Source organism: Podarcis erhardii, assembly GCF_964252035.2.
Source record: "Podarcis erhardii genome assembly, chromosome: 5".
Taxonomy (NCBI): domain Eukaryota; kingdom Metazoa; phylum Chordata; class Lepidosauria; order Squamata; family Lacertidae; genus Podarcis; species Podarcis erhardii.
In genome coordinates, this window is record NC_138509.1 from 43,286,866 (window position 1) to 43,302,501 (window position 15,636).

At 41.3% G+C, this 15,636-nt stretch overlaps 1 long non-coding RNA gene across 2 annotated transcripts in view; it reads left to right on the forward strand.

Moving 5' to 3' along the window:
• Positions 1-497: 497 nt before the first annotated feature.
• The window catches only part of LOC309342617, a 40,676-nt gene continuing 25,537 nt past the window's right edge, over positions 498-15,636 (forward strand). Inside the window, exons 1-2 of one of the 2 annotated variants that reach the window (XR_014156912.1) lie at positions 8,855-8,892; positions 11,113-11,225. This is a non-coding gene — a long non-coding RNA (uncharacterized lncRNA). Of the gene's footprint in view, positions 636-8,854; positions 8,893-11,112; positions 11,226-15,636 lie in introns of those variants that run through there. The other variant, XR_014156911.1, reaches the window with a different exon arrangement.

Here is a 15,636-nt window from a genome sequence, read left to right on the forward strand (position 1 = left end):
TATATATGTTTCAGCATTTTTATTTATGTCTAGATTCAGTCCTGTTGTATAATCAGTTTTTGATACATGCAGTTATTCAACACTTGCACTTTTCCAAATATTATCTTACATTCTTAAGCAGCTGTGCAAAGCTCAGGATTGGATTTTAATAATGGGCATACAGCCATTGGTTCCTATTTAATCCAATTTTTTTTTTTAAAAAAAAACAAGCCTGAATTGTGAATGCTGGATAGGACAGGCTTCCTCAACCTCAGCCCTCCAGATGTTTAGAGACTACAATTCCCATCATCCCTGACCACTAGTCCTGCTAGCTAGGGATCATGGGAGTTGTAGGCCAAAAACATCTGGAGGGCCGAGGCTGAGGAATCCTGGGATAGGAGGTTTCTTAGAATGTGCTTGGCTAACTCCTGAAGATCCTCTGTGATCCCTGAACGAGGGACTGTCTTTGGAGTAAATAGGAATTTGACCTTGGTTCATGTTCCTTAATACAGACCTACCTCTACGCCTTTGAGTGAATCGAGAATGTCCGTAGTGCTGGCATTAGTACCAGTGCTGAAAGTCTGCTGGTCATACAACCCCCAGTTCAACATTTAGCAAGGCTTGCTGCATCAGTGCTGCACATCAGACAATGCAAGGTCAGTGTGGTGTTACATTTTCATTACCACTGATTAATGTCATTCTGCCCATGCACTTGTAGTTTTGACCAGATCTCAGTGCAACTGGGTTAAGCATAAAGGGGAGAGAGCTAGTCCAGTACTGGTCCCTCACATAAGAGAAGCATAGGAAGAGGTTGTAGCTCAGTCCCTGGGATCCCCAGATTGGCCTGGAAGAGACTGCTGCCCTGGACGCTGAAGAGCTGCTACTAGTCAGTACTGAGCTAGGTGGACCCAATGGTCTGACTCATTATACGGTAACTGCACAAGTTCATATTCTGTTGTTGCGGAAAAAGCTGCAGTGCAACATTCATTCATGTGGGTTCCACTTTGCGGGCAATTGCTTTGGACAAGTCACCATGGTATCTATGCAATGACTTCACATGCTTTCCCTGCCCTGAAGCATAGGATAATAAGGGCTTAATACTAGGCTGAGGCTCCAATACTTTGGTCACCTCATGAGAAGAGAAGACTCCCTGGAAAAGACCCTGATGTTGGGAAAGATGGAGGGCACAAGGAGAAGGGGACGACAGAGGACGAGATGGTTGGACAGTGTTCTCGAAGCTACAAACATGAGTCTGACCCAACTGCGGGAGGCACTGGAAGACAGGAGTGCCTGGCGTGCTCTGGTCCATGGGGTCATGAAGAGTCAGACACAACTAAACGACTAAACAACAACAATACTAGGCGACATATTTCTTAGCATTAACCACTTCTGAGATGGGCATAACAGAGAGAAATGATAAAGGAGATAAAGGAGAATTGTTTGTGTGAGAGTCACAGCTAGAAGCTGCTCTTATCTAGTTTGTCTCTTGACCAATGACCCAGTCTGTTTCTGTAGAAGAATAACAGCGTAGCCTCTTGCAACCGAAGTTAAACAGTACTGAAAATTTGTCATCCTATTGTCACAAAAACCATTTTAGGCAAGAAGCTGCCATTATGCTGTGTGTATTGGCTGACTTTATTTCCAGTAAAAGTCAGCCAACGGCTTGTAATTATGCTGAATAGTTTCCTGGAACCTTACTTCCATAAATGGTGCCATATTTTCAGCAATATATCATCAGTGTGCCTTGCTCAGATTATTACACTAATATATCATTAGAGCAACAGCTAACTGTAGTGATGGATTAGTCTAATACAACTTTAGAGCAACAGCTCCCTCCAATAAATCTAGGATGCGCACCCCAATCTTGTGTATAATAAGTACTGTGCAACATTGTATTGCAAAGGAGTCTTCTGGCGAGATAGCGCTCAGTCAGTCTGAGGGTTTCCCAGCCTTGTGAAGGCTATGACAGAATATAATTCTGACTTTGTGTGCAAAGGGCCACTGGCTAATATTGACTGAAAATGTATTTGCAGTCCATAATCTATGTATGTATGCAAACAATCAAACCTGAAATAAACAATAATGGGTGGTGTAAGCTATGTACAAAGAATCCTGGGAACTGTAGTTTATGTTGGTTTCTGTGTGTTGCCACTGTGCAGTGCTTTGGAGTCACAAGACTCTATTTTGCATTCCACACATTCCAGACTGTTGGAAATCTCACTGAAGACGGGAGACGGATGTGATGTTACTGTTTCCTGTTCCTTTGTCGTTCAGTTGCTCTCTGCTCTCACAGAGAGAGGATGTTTCTTTTTCTGTCTGCTTAGCTAGAAAATAAACCATAGCGATGTAGCCATAAATCTCATCACTTCTGCTGCTTTGATTCTCTGCATAATGGGAACGTGCCTGGAGGCCTCATCAAAGGCTCAGGTTGTTAATTATCATCGGAGTGCGGTTCCGAAGGACTCAGCCGGAGGAGGATGAGCTTTATCAGCTCGGTCGAACGCAGGTTCCGACAGTTTACCCCTTACACAGCTACTATTTCCGTCATCCTTAACAAACCACAGTTCCCAAGATTCTTTGTGGAGGGTCAGGCTTTAAATGTATGGTGTGTGTGCAGCTCTAGAATGCACAACCTAGGAACAATTCTATACAATGGAGAGATGTGTCTCTATTTCATTATTATCCACAAGACTTAATAACATCAGGGACTCAATTCACCTGCTCATCTTCTAAGGTAATCAATGTCAGCATTGCTTCTCTGCTTTCTATAAAGGCTAAATTTTATGCATGGAATGAATAGAAACAAATCTGATATCAGAAAGGGCAATATTAAAAAAAACCTGAAGGCAAACATTTCAGTCTCTCACGATAACATTTTCTGTAGCTATCCTGAAAGTTACCAATCTGTAACTGAGGAATTTAAAAGGCAGACTTCAGAGTGGAATGCCAGAGTTAGAAATTACAAAGTTGACTCTGGTTATTTGGGCTTGAACAAAAACAGTGATTTGTTTTCCCACTATAGGCATTAATTTCCTTATAGCAATCCTAAAATGATTCTGTTATTATCACCAATTACTGCAGTTATAAATAGTCACCATGCTTCTTTTGCAAACATGTAAGCTCTGCTTCATGAAATAACAGCTTAGTTGGTCTTCAATAATTTGTTCTGTGGCATGTCACTGCAGGCCGCAGCTAAGGTTCGTAACTGGTGTGTGTGTGTGTGTGTGTGTGTGTGTGAGAGAGAGAGAGAGAGAGAGAGAGAGAGAGAGAGAGAGAGAGAGTGAGTGAGTGTTCTGGCAGCCTGGTTTCAAAGGGCATGTTGCATCCTGCTAAAACACTGACAACATAAAAATCTGTTTAAAAAAGAGAGGGGGGAAGCTTGAGAGCAAAGTTTCTGCAGATTATGGGCTAGTCATCTGATACCAAATCTAGCTGCTGCTATATGTGGGCTGATGCGCAGTGGTGGTTTGAGATATAGAAGCAGCAAAAATGACATGATGTGTCTGTGCAAATTACTATACCTGTGGACTAAATTGTCACCACTGTTCTGAGTTTCGTAACACTTCATTAATACTTTTCCAGCACCACATGTTGACATCTACTCCCTCCAATGCAAGCTTTGGCAAGTTTAAATTACATCTTGTTCAGAAGGCACAGGCAAATTATGTGGGTAAAGAGCCCATTACAATGCAACATTGCTCTCTGTGTCCACTGAAGTGAATTAAAACTCCAGAATCCTACCACAACATCATGAAGATCACATCTGCAAAGTTGACCCGTGCTTTCTTAAATTGCATTCTAATATACAGAATGCTTCCCCCGACCCAAATCAGGCTGTAGTTATTTTTTAGAGACCAGGACCACTTCATATGTTACATGATGAAAAGCGGAAGATCAAATTTAAAGAAATAAACAAACTTTGAATGAATAAACTTTGAATAAATAAACAAATCCCAAACTAATGCCAAAATGTGGAGCTCTAAACTTAATATTGGAAAGATGAGAAACTGAAACGAACAAACTCAACCATCTCTAGAACCCCTACAAATGAAAGTGGTTCTCAGAGAGCCTAAACTTCTGTTCTAATAGATAATGTCCTTTTATTTTTCTCCCTCTGTGTTGCCTGTTGCTGTACGGTTACGCTGGTGCTACCTGCTAGCCCTAAGCGGATAGCTGTGATTCCGTCAACCTAGCTTGCTTTCTGCTTGGTTCGATGTTGTGCCTGAGGCTGCCACTTAAATCAAATTCTCCTTTCTTGCTGAAACGGATGCTAACACACTCCTCCTATTCCTGTGGTTAGGTTTAAAATAACCTTAATCCCATATCGTGTTCCAGAAATTTCCCTCTACAGGCAAGGACACAATGAGCTGCTGCTGTTTGATGCCATCTCAGGAGGGAAAGAGAGGCAATGCCACTCTGACCTAAAATGACCTCCTTCTCCTCTCCAACCTCTTAGCTAGGGTTGGGGGAAGAAAAAGTGCTACACTGTTCTGCTAAGAATTGGGGCAGGGCTGGCAGCTTTGAATTCTCTTAAAAATGAATCTGATTTTACAATTTTTCATGCCACGTTCTTCTAAGGAGCCTCTGACCCTAACTTTGTCCTCACTGTCACCTTGCAAAGTAGGCTGGGTCAGTAGGTTGTGATTATCCCAAGGCCACCCAATGAGCTTCATGGCTGAGTGGGGATTTGAACTCAGTCCTAGTCCCAGTTCCCAACCTCTACACTACATTGTCTCACACAGTCAATAGCAAGTATAGCTTTGTGTACGATACAGCTGCTAACATACTGACACAGAACCTCTTGGTGCATATTGTTTTTATGTTACAGGTAGGTAGCTGTGTTGGTCTGCCATAATCGAAACAAAAAATAATAATTCCTTCCAGTAGCACCTTAGAGACCAACTAAGTTTGTTATTGGTATGAGCTTTCGTGTGCATGCACACTTTATGTGTGCATGTACAATTTTACCAATGGTGAATCTTAAAGTGTAATGCGTGCAAGAGATACACACACACACACGTTTTAAAATTATTGTTGGGCTACACACACCTGAGAGCTGCAATGGACTGCAGTGCCTTGTCAGGCTTCCACTCAGCTGTCAACCCAAGTCTGTAACCCAGTAATGTGTGAAATGGAATGTGAAAAGGAGAGTAAATTGAAATAAGCTGGATTCCAGCAGAACGGGCTTCAGTAGAAAGGAATTAGAGGTCAATTAAAGAACAAGCAATAGTATCGAACTGCTCTACAATATAATTAGAAAGGGAAATAAGATACAAATATCCGTGAGATACACATCTCAGCAGCAAGCTGACCCCTCTGCAGATCGTAAGGCAGGATTAGTATTGATTCTCACAACAGGCTCTTTTTGAACACTTATGCAACTCATCTCCACCCCACAAAGACAAAGCATTGAATGGCTAAGTAAAAGTCAAGGGGTTGGATTCAAACTTAGTCATGCTTAGAGGAGACCCATTGGAATCAATGGGATTTACATTAGTCATGATCGAATTTGGATCCAATCCAATAGGGACAATCAATCATCCAATACGAAGTTGATATTTCAAAATGCTGTTTGCTCATTGTGTGCCCTTGTGAATGACTAAGGGAATATAATGCAAGGCTTTGGGTTTCAGTTACTTGTTGAGAAGCAGCAGATTCTCAGTGATGTGACTGTAATTTTCAAGGGACAGTATTCATCCTTTAGTAGCACAGTCCCATGCATGTTCATTCACAAGTTAGTCCACCTATGTGTTTTGTAGGGCATACACCCAGGCAATAATGTATATGATCGCATACAATTCTAATCACAATTAGTTGGGAGTCAGCCCTCTTGAACATAGCGACAGTAAAATTTACTTCTGAGTAACCATGCATACCATTGTGATAATGGTAATTTTGGGGTCTTTCAAATAGCTTCCCATTTCTCCCCCACTCTTAACAATGTGACATCTCTTTGCCAGATGGCATATGCTACTTATTTATCTGTGTGCTATGGTGATATGCTAAGGCAATTCCATTTCATTTTATACCAGTATAATTGAGGCTGAGCTAGGTAATCTCAGCGTGAGATTTCATGAGGATCCCCTCCCCTTTCCTTCTTCCACACTCATAAATTATTTCTTAACAGTGATTAGAAGTTTGTTGATATAGTGCTATCATTTTTGCATAACAATTATTCACGTATGATACCTAATAGAAAAGAAATTGATTGCATATTTGGGGATAAAAAGGTAGAGAGTTTATTAACGTTATGAATTATGAATCCAGCTAATATAGGATAATATGTTTGTGATGCATTGTAGAAGTATTTGAGCAATCACTATCCTGTTCCCCCCCTAATATTCTGTAGTTATTAGGAAATATTGGGCTACATAAATCTTCTTTGGCCTTCTTCCACAACTTCACATTGTTTTAAAATAACTTGCCGAGAATCTCAATGCAATGACCAAAATCCACCAGCAATTACAAATTACAATAAATAAAACAAACATCATACTGAGACAATAATCCTTCTCTTCTCACTATGAAAGAACCTTCAGGCTAGAGGGAAGGAAATTCATCTAGAGCAATATAAATATCTACAAAGTCAATTTATTCCTGTTGAAAATTCTAAATGTCACTGCTTAGTGCTGTGCAAGGGATTTCACATCCAAATGATTATTAATAACAATAAACTTACCTTTTTTACAGCACTTTTTTATGGGAAGGCTTAGGAGTACATTCAAGCGATTGCTCCATCATGTCACAGAAAATGGATGTGAAGTAATATCCTCCAACGTGCACCAGGGATGCGAGTGTGCCACAAGACGTTGGCTTATATGCCACAATAAATAAAGAGTGCATGGCTATCAGTGGAAGTTAATGGGCCTGTTATCCTGTGATGTGTGCTAGTGAGGACAATGTCGTGTCTTTGTGGCCTTCTAGTTGTGCTTTGTATGTGGGCTAAGGTAAGGGGATGTCATTGAGGTGTTTCATTGTTGCTATGTGTGGATTGGCTCCTTCTGCACATGGTTAATATAGGATCATTGCTGGCATTCAACACCGTGATTGGTGGGCTCTGCAGTTGTATAGATCAGGGGTTGGCAAGGTCTACCTTGCCTGGGCCGGTTCACTCCAGCGGAGATCACTCTGTGGGTTGGATTGTGGGCGGGCGGGCGGGCGTGAGCGCCCGCCCGCGATTTCCAGCATCCGCATCTGCGCAGACTTGATTTCCGACGCCATGGAAGTGAGTCCCCGCACCGCGCTGCGCTGGTTTAGCACAGCACAAGGGGACTCTCCGAGTGGGTGGCTCAGTTCAGGAGCAGCTAGTGGGACACTTAAACGACCACTTGTGGCCCATGAGCCTTAGGTTGCCTACCCCTGGTATAGATGCTATGAGTCTGTCTCTTAGTGTTGCTATGTTATCTCCTGTTTCTAGTGGCATTGTTTTGCTGCCGACAATTCTGCCAGGAGTACATTAGTCGCTTGGCATAGCAGAACCCCTGGATTAGACTGCCTTAGTTACTGTCAGTAGCGTAACTACTGATTTTTAAAGGAAGTGTGTTGAAGCTTCTGTCTTGAAATCCAGCTTTCAAATCACAATGCAGCTATCTAAGTCATGTTTTATTGGGCATCATCTCTAAACATAATTCTAAAGAGGGTTTGCTATATGTTAATTTGAAAATATATAGTTTTAGTTACAAAGGAAGGATGGAAGGTTGCCTGTATACTGAGAAACTCTGAAATGTTCAGTTTATTCTGATCTTCTTAAGGAATGCAAAATAAAACGTTTCAGGTCCCTAAAAACTTATGCAAGCTAGGTCCATATGGTATTTAAATAACTAAACAGCTAACATTCTTAATTTTTAAAAAGGACAACTGTGCATGCAAAGCAACTTCCTGAAATGCTCCCCACCCACCCCCGCCACCATGAACAGATTGTCTGGTGTCATAGAGCAATGTTTTAATACTATCAAACTATGTAATTACTAGTCACAAATGTTATTTGTAAATCCATATCAGACAATATCAGCTGACACCCTCTTTCTGTCCTGGTGTCGTATGAGATACAGGCAATTCATCCAGGCTTTGAACCATTCCAGCTAAGTTGTCCCATATTTGATGACTATGTGCTAGTGGCATCTTGGGATAGAATTCATAGCAGGCCGTAGTAACTCCTGGAATGGTGGACTCAGAACCGTCCCAATGCCTATTTTTATTTCAGTAATCAAATTTTCAGACCAAGGTAATCTCAGTAACCTAGAAATACTTGATGGTGGACAGTAGTCCATGAGAGCTTATGCCACAACCACAAGACGCTTATTAGGCTTTAAGGTTTCACAAAACTCTTCGTTGATTTTCCTGCAACACTGTCCTGTCCTGTCTCCAATCCCACTTCCCTTACAGTGACCATTTTATTTCTTTCATTCAACCATTTATCAAATTGTATGGTGAATGGATACATGATGGGTCATTGATCAAATGAGAGTTAAAGTGGACGAACAGTAATTTTGAGTCAAGGAATCCAGTAGTTTGCCAAGTGAGTGCTGAAGTGAACAAACAGTATTAGACAGAGAATCAAAAGAGTGAAAATAAAGTCAGAAAGATTTCATTGTGCATTGTGTATACCCCCAACCCTTTTGGTTGCAGGAGTCACTCAGCAAAGAGTCACAAGAATCCATTCAATTTCTTCTGAAAGATTTTTTTTACTTTATTAAACCACATCCCCCCTCCATGGGTTGCTAATTGCAACAGGGTCTTGGGTCCAGCTGTGATCCACAACCGTGATCAGAACAAACATCAGTAAGTTTTGTTGCATCTATATATCTTCCTAGAGTGATCTCAAACAGCCTGCAACAAGATTACACGTGGTCACAATCACTAATTTTTGAAAACAGCATTACTTATGCTAAGGACAGTTATTAACACCATCTGGTAAGCATTTTTGTTTTATTTATAATTTATTTGTTTTACTTAGGAGTTCCTGATTCCCAACCTCCTCCTCCTCCTCCTCCTCCTCCTCCTCCTCCTCCTCCTTATTTTGCTTCCCACATTGATTTCTGAGGACTCAATAATACACAGTCTGAGATCCTCTAAATTAATCTGTTCAGAGTTGAAGATATTTGACAGTAGAGATGAAGAATGACTGTCATATGACGGAAAGCCCCACCCCCAGCTTTCAATTATCAGAAATAAATAAGAAAATGAAGAATGAATCCTTTTGTGGTTGTGGGTGGAACAACATGAGCATTGTTAAATGATCTAAATACAACAATGAATTAGACATTCTGATTCAGGGCCTTCTGAAGTGTAATAAACAGATTGTTAAAATTCAGTCTGAAATTGATGTATTCAGAAGATTTTCTTGTCAGCAGGCAGCTAACGGACAGTTCCAGACATGTGGAACAAAAGCTTTTAAGCACTAGTGTAATTATTTTTCTTCTAGGTAGGAAAACATCCTGGCTTTCTTCTTCTTCACATGCTTTATTTTGATGCCAAGAGAAATATAAGACAAAAAAGAAGGGGTGGCTCATGGCGAGTTTTAAAAAAATAGCTGTTGAATAGACACCAAGTAATTTTCTCTCCATGGCATGTACTTCTGTTGAGGAACAATAGACCTCTGCTGTTTAGCATGGAGTCTTTTTTTAAAAAAATATTTTTCTTATTTTGTGATGGAAAAAAATAAAAAACCCAAATTATACTATGCCTCGAAAAGAATATTTGGGGTGTGTGTTTCCACAAAACAGAAGTTTCTAGTCACTTCAGTTTTTAAAACCCACCAGAAAATGAAGTGATCTTCATTACAAAATGGCACCTCAATCCTTGGATTGAGGAATAGTATAGAATAAGTGGGCTTGAAAAATCATTTGAGAAGTAAATTAATTAATTAATTAATGTCATAAAATTAAGGTACTGCTTGAATGTTAAAAAACAACAGCACCCCACCTCAAAGTGGTTGGAGGGACACATCTGTGGAAGCAGGTGAGAAGGAAAGTTCAAAGCGGATATTTTCTTGGACTGAGCAATCAAAACCACAGGAAGCCATCATAATTTACCTCTGGATAAATTAATGCCAGGGGTAGCACCCCTATTCCAAACCCCATTCAGCAGCCACTGGGAGGGGCTAATGCAGAGGTGGAGCTAACTGCTTCAGCACCCGGAGTGGCGCACATGCTGTGCACCTGGGGGCAGGGCTAACTGCCCATGGGGGTGGGGTGAGCATCCCAGGGGGACAGCGTGGCGATGTCACCCCCCCTCAGGGATGACACCCAAGGCGGACCACACCCACCACACTCCCCCTTACTCTGCCAGTGGGCTAATGTCAGCGGAGGCAGCCTCAACCTGGCAGAGGGAAAATAAGCAGTTAAAACCGTGAGTCAGCTAAAGGACCCTTTCAATAATGAGAGTAGCCCAACAGGTTATGTGCCTTCCTGCTGGTAGTGTACTTTCAGTTTTCTTATTGTTTTATAACTGGCCAAATTTAGCACCAGCTCTGTGGCAGGTGTTTCCTTTCGGCATCTATCTGGGCTGTACTGTTCAATCACTTAATTATTTTGCCTAATGTACACATTTTTGCAAAGCAATGTCCTCTTAACATTTGAATGCATTTCTATAAGCTGTTTTCATTAACATACACATTTTCATGCACACTTTACTCTGCTAGGTGCCTCTTTTATACTCCTTACTTGACTGGAAAACTTCATTGCAAAATCCAGAGAATTCAGAGACTTTCAAAGGATGGCTGTGTTTCTGTTCATGCATTATTCTGGAAAGTGCAGATTTGGTAGATTTACCTTTAAACACAAACCGAATCAAATTTCTCCCTAATTCCTTGTTTACAGCAGCTTTACTTCTTTGGGGAAAGATACATAACGCCTTTCATTGTGCAGCATTGTGCAAGCTAGGTTTTCTGTTCACTCCCTTCTCTCTCTCTTCCTCCCTCCTTCTACCAAAATGAAACTGAACTTTTGCAGCTTCTTTTTTTGGTACAAAATCTTCACATAAAATCTGTAAAGAGCAAGGCATACAGGGAATCACACCACTTTATTGTCCACACTAATGCATCTTCTTCCATTGTCAGAATAATGATGGCAAGAGAAAGATTTGGAGAAGTAATTGACTCACTTGTTTTTTCCTCTCCTTTCTATATCTAAGATATCAACGGAAAGTGCTCACTCTCAAAGAGCGCTAGAGAAAAGATTGACTTGTAAAAGCAACACAAAAGGCAACGGTTATGTTTGAAGGTGCCTTCAATAGCAGATTCACAAGTGAGTCATGTTTTGTCTTTTTGTTCTTCTCTAGGTAATATGGGGTGCATTCAGACAGGGGGCTAGCAGAGCATGAAATATCACAAATGGATCATCGGCATTTTTTTAACTTATTGGGTTTCCGCTGGAAATCCAGACTGACTCATGGGGGGGGGCAGGGGGGAATACAGCCTAGTATTTGGCTAACAGTGACCTTGTATGGATGTGGCAAAAAAAAACTTGCATGGATGAGGAGCACCAGTCCCACAGTAAGTTCCTATCTGGAAGCAGCCATGGAAATGCTGAAAAATGAACTCCACATATGTATGTGGACTTCATATAGCTTGGCACAGGGGAATTGCAAATTCATCTTGCACAAATACAGTTGCCTTTTGCAACAAACCCACTTTTCCCAAATACTTGACTTTTTGCCATAAGTAAAGTGCTGTAGTCACAAACCAGATACAGAGGGTGAATATTGTTGTTGCAAGTCTGTTAATACTTAAAATGGCAGATACAGCTTTGATACGTATTTGAATTCCTTAGACAAGCTTCATTGTCTGTTGGAATCTTCAGACAACAGGAATAGAGTCAGATCAATTCTATGGGTCCCATTGGCTACACCAACCACTTTCAGTGCTTTCACTGGCATTGCATCATTGCAGTCCAATGCATGCCCTGCAGCAAATTCATGTCAAATCTGGCCCATTAAGGCTCCCAAACTTGACATGTGCTGGAGCGTTCAAGAGACTCCATAATCTTATGATACTATTCTATTTTTACATGGCTAGGTTCTATGCATTTCTTTCAAATGGTTGCATGGCTGTGTCTTCTATAAAAATCCCACCACCTCCCGAGAACAAACCTCTCCCTTAGTGGAGTCATAAATACATCTCAGTACATTTGTGCTGCAGTTCCTTGTTACAGCTTGGCCTTTTTCTTATGCTAATGCAGGCCTACCATTACTTCAAAATGAGTAATGCTAATTTGTCACATTGTGTCCTCCCCTGGAAGTTAAAAAAAACCCCACAAAAATAATAGAAACTAATGTTATGCTGACCTCAGCAGCTGAATACATTCATGCTAGTTCTTATACAGAATTGTCCAAATAGCATTGGTTTCCCCTGCCCCAGCAAAAGGCATTTAAATACAGCATGAGCAAGTATGCCAGGAACAGGGGAGGTGGAATGAATCCAAAATGCTAACGCAGATCACAAGCAGCAGGATCCTATGGTGATGTATCAGCTCCTTTGGCAACCTGTGACAAGCAAGGAGGTCAGAGCAGTGTGACTCTTGCTGCCTCAAAGCTCTCTCTCTCGCTTTATCATGGCTCCAGATTGCCAGGAAGGTTGGTAACTGACAAGAAAGGAAGAAACGCAAATAGCTTGGCTGCCGAGCTCCTTGACTGCTAGAACCATAGAGTTGGGAGGGACTGTGAGGACCATCTAGTCCAGCCCCCTGCAATGCAGGAATATGCAGCTGTCCCTTATGGGGATCAAACCTGCAGCCTTGGCGTTATCAGCACCACGCTCTAACCAGCTGAGCTATCCAGACAAGAAAGGCTTCCCCACCCCAGCCAGCTTTCCTAGCTTCATTTATTAATGTATGTGTTAACTGTTCAAAAAACGAAACACACACCACCTTACTCAGCACCTGTACAGGTCACTCCCAGGTCAACCTGGACTAGGGACCTTCTGCATTGCACCTGACTGGTCTAGATGGTTTTCATTGTTATATATATATTTCTTGAAGTTCTAACTGCAGTTCTGTAGGAAATCTTACTTTCATTTATGCATATCCAAGACAGAAACATACTGAATGCATGACACAAAAGGCCAGGTAAATTCTAGTTATTTTGCAGAGTTTATTTAAAAGCCTGCTTTGTTTATGCGGCAACAAAGAGTGGTGACTGAGTCAATAGTCAGGGTTTTTTCTTCTCCTTAAGAAATGGCTTGTGCAATCCAGTGAAAATCAATCAGCTGTCAGAGTATTTATTCTAGAATTCCCAGATATCTATTGTAAAATTAATGCAGGTGCTTTGTTTGCAGAAGGCTTTGTACTGCAGTAGTTGCTGAACACTAGTGCCGCCTTCATCTAACAGAAATATTCTTGCCAACACTGATATTTGCTAATTTTTATGAAATTAGCTGGGTTATTTTTAAAAACATTCTACTAGTATTTCAGCAAGTGGTGTGTGTGTGTGTGCTGTGCCCTGTTATCCAGGTCTGTAATGACTGACTTTCTCTTCAATCCTTCGTGAATCTGCTAACAAAGCTATAAACATGCCAACTTATATATATTTTGCATCGCTAACCTTGACAAGGGCTTCATAACGCTGTGATGATGTATGTAAATATTTTTTAAAGAGACGGCTTCATCTTTTATTCCATTAATTCGCTTATCAAAGGGGAATGAGAAATGTAGGCTTATTTACACCAGCTCATAAAAGGATCCCCGTTCTTTACAGCCCTCCTTAGCAGAAATCTGCCAGATAGATTGCAGTTAGCAACAGCCACTCTGAAATGTGTGCAGAATAAAAAAACAAAAACAAGATCAGAATGAGGAAGAGAAAATATGAGAATGAGGGAAGAGGAGTCATGCTATGCGAGGAGAGAGATGTGAGCTGCACTTCTCTCTTTGTACTTCTGGTATTATATGTGAAAGGGCACCAATGAAATATTTCTCTAGCAGGAGCTACTGACCACTGCAGTGGGGTATTTGAAGAGGGATGGAATTTCTTATAATTACTACAAGTATGTGGCATTACCTGATGCAGTCAACTCAAGGCTTCATAGAAATATAAAAAGCTGACACCAACAGGGGGCAGCACCTTAATACTATAACAGCCTCTCTGTCTGTAATGAAGAGTTCAATCAGGTATTTGTGTAGCTGCCTAGCTTGGCCATGTAGTTAACTGGGTGTACAATACTAGGGCTACTAATGTACATATTAGTACTCTCCCTGCCCCTCCACAGGCACACACCTTATTGTTCAATCAGTGTTTCAAAAAGACTCGTGTTGGAGAGGATAATGCATACGTTACTCTGCCAACCACACTTGTGAATAACAACACTTTGGGAGGGGATCAGCAGTTCACAGGCTTAGTTTTGAACCACATGTCCATATTACTCATTCTGGGAAAAAACATTTGCCTAGGCTGGTTCAGACCCTCCAACTCCGGTACTGGAAACTGCCCTTAAACTTGTGGTGCATCTGAAGTTTCATTTAGGGATGGAAATTGATTGTTTCTGGTGAATGTATTTGGAAAGATAATCCCCCTGATTTCAGGAGTTACTTATGAGAAATGCTTATTGGTCTAGCCACCTTGATTGCACTGAGATGTACTGCTGGGATTTCTGGACCACAAACGGTCATAGTAGGGTCAAAATGCATATAGTGCAAGAGATCTGGAATCCCCTCTCCCAATGCCTTTCTTAAGGCACAAAAGCAGCTGTAGGGCAGTGAAAGAGAAGGTGTTTAACCCTTTACTTCTGCACCATTTCTCAGTTCAAAGTAGGCACTGTCCAAGACTCCAGTGGGGGGAGGGGAGGGGAGACAAGTACAGTGGTACCTCAGGTTAAGTACTTAATTCGTTCCAGAGGTCCGTACTTAACCTGAAACTGTTCTTAACCTGAAGCACCACTTTAGCTAATGGGGCCTCCCGCTGCTGCCGCACTGCCGGAGCACGGTTTCTGTTCTCATCCTGAAGCAAAGTTCTTAACCTGAAGCACTATTTCTGGGTTAGTGGAGTCTGTAACCTGAAGAGTATGTAACCTGCAGCTTATGTAACCTGAGGTATCACTGTACCAGCATTGCACATTTTAATTCTCCCCAGCAGGGATAATAGCAGCCTTTAGATTTAGCCTGAGGAAATGGTTTAACCTCAGAAAGGATTGCAGACCCCCTTTCTCTAGCACTGCTTCCTCAGTCAGATTAGGAGCCCCCCTCCCAATGTCCTAGTAGTAATATGAATCAAAGGAAATCTGGGAGATTTGGTTTCTGTTCTTCTGGTTCATGTGTAGGATGGAAAATGAGTAAATCAGGAGTGAAGTACTTTTGAGCAAACAAACAAAAATCTTGACTCATTGCATACCCAAAGTTTCAGCCTGGAGCAGCAATTATATCACAGTTATAAGTATGGATTTTACTGCCAACACGGAACAACAAAACCCTACCGCGGTAGATAAGAACAAAAACATGCTAAATGTTTGTAAGGTCAATGAAAGAAATGGTTTTAATTTTCACATGCTGTAAGGTCCAATGTCCAATGTTGTTTTATGAAAAATTAGTTTCCAAAAAGGCTCCATGCTCGGCAAAGTGATCTCTGGTGGGGGAAACAATATTTTAGTGTTTCTTAATGAGCTGAGAGACTATTAGAGGATTGCTAGCATTTCAGGTAGAACAAGAGCAATTAATTTAATGTTGAACGATA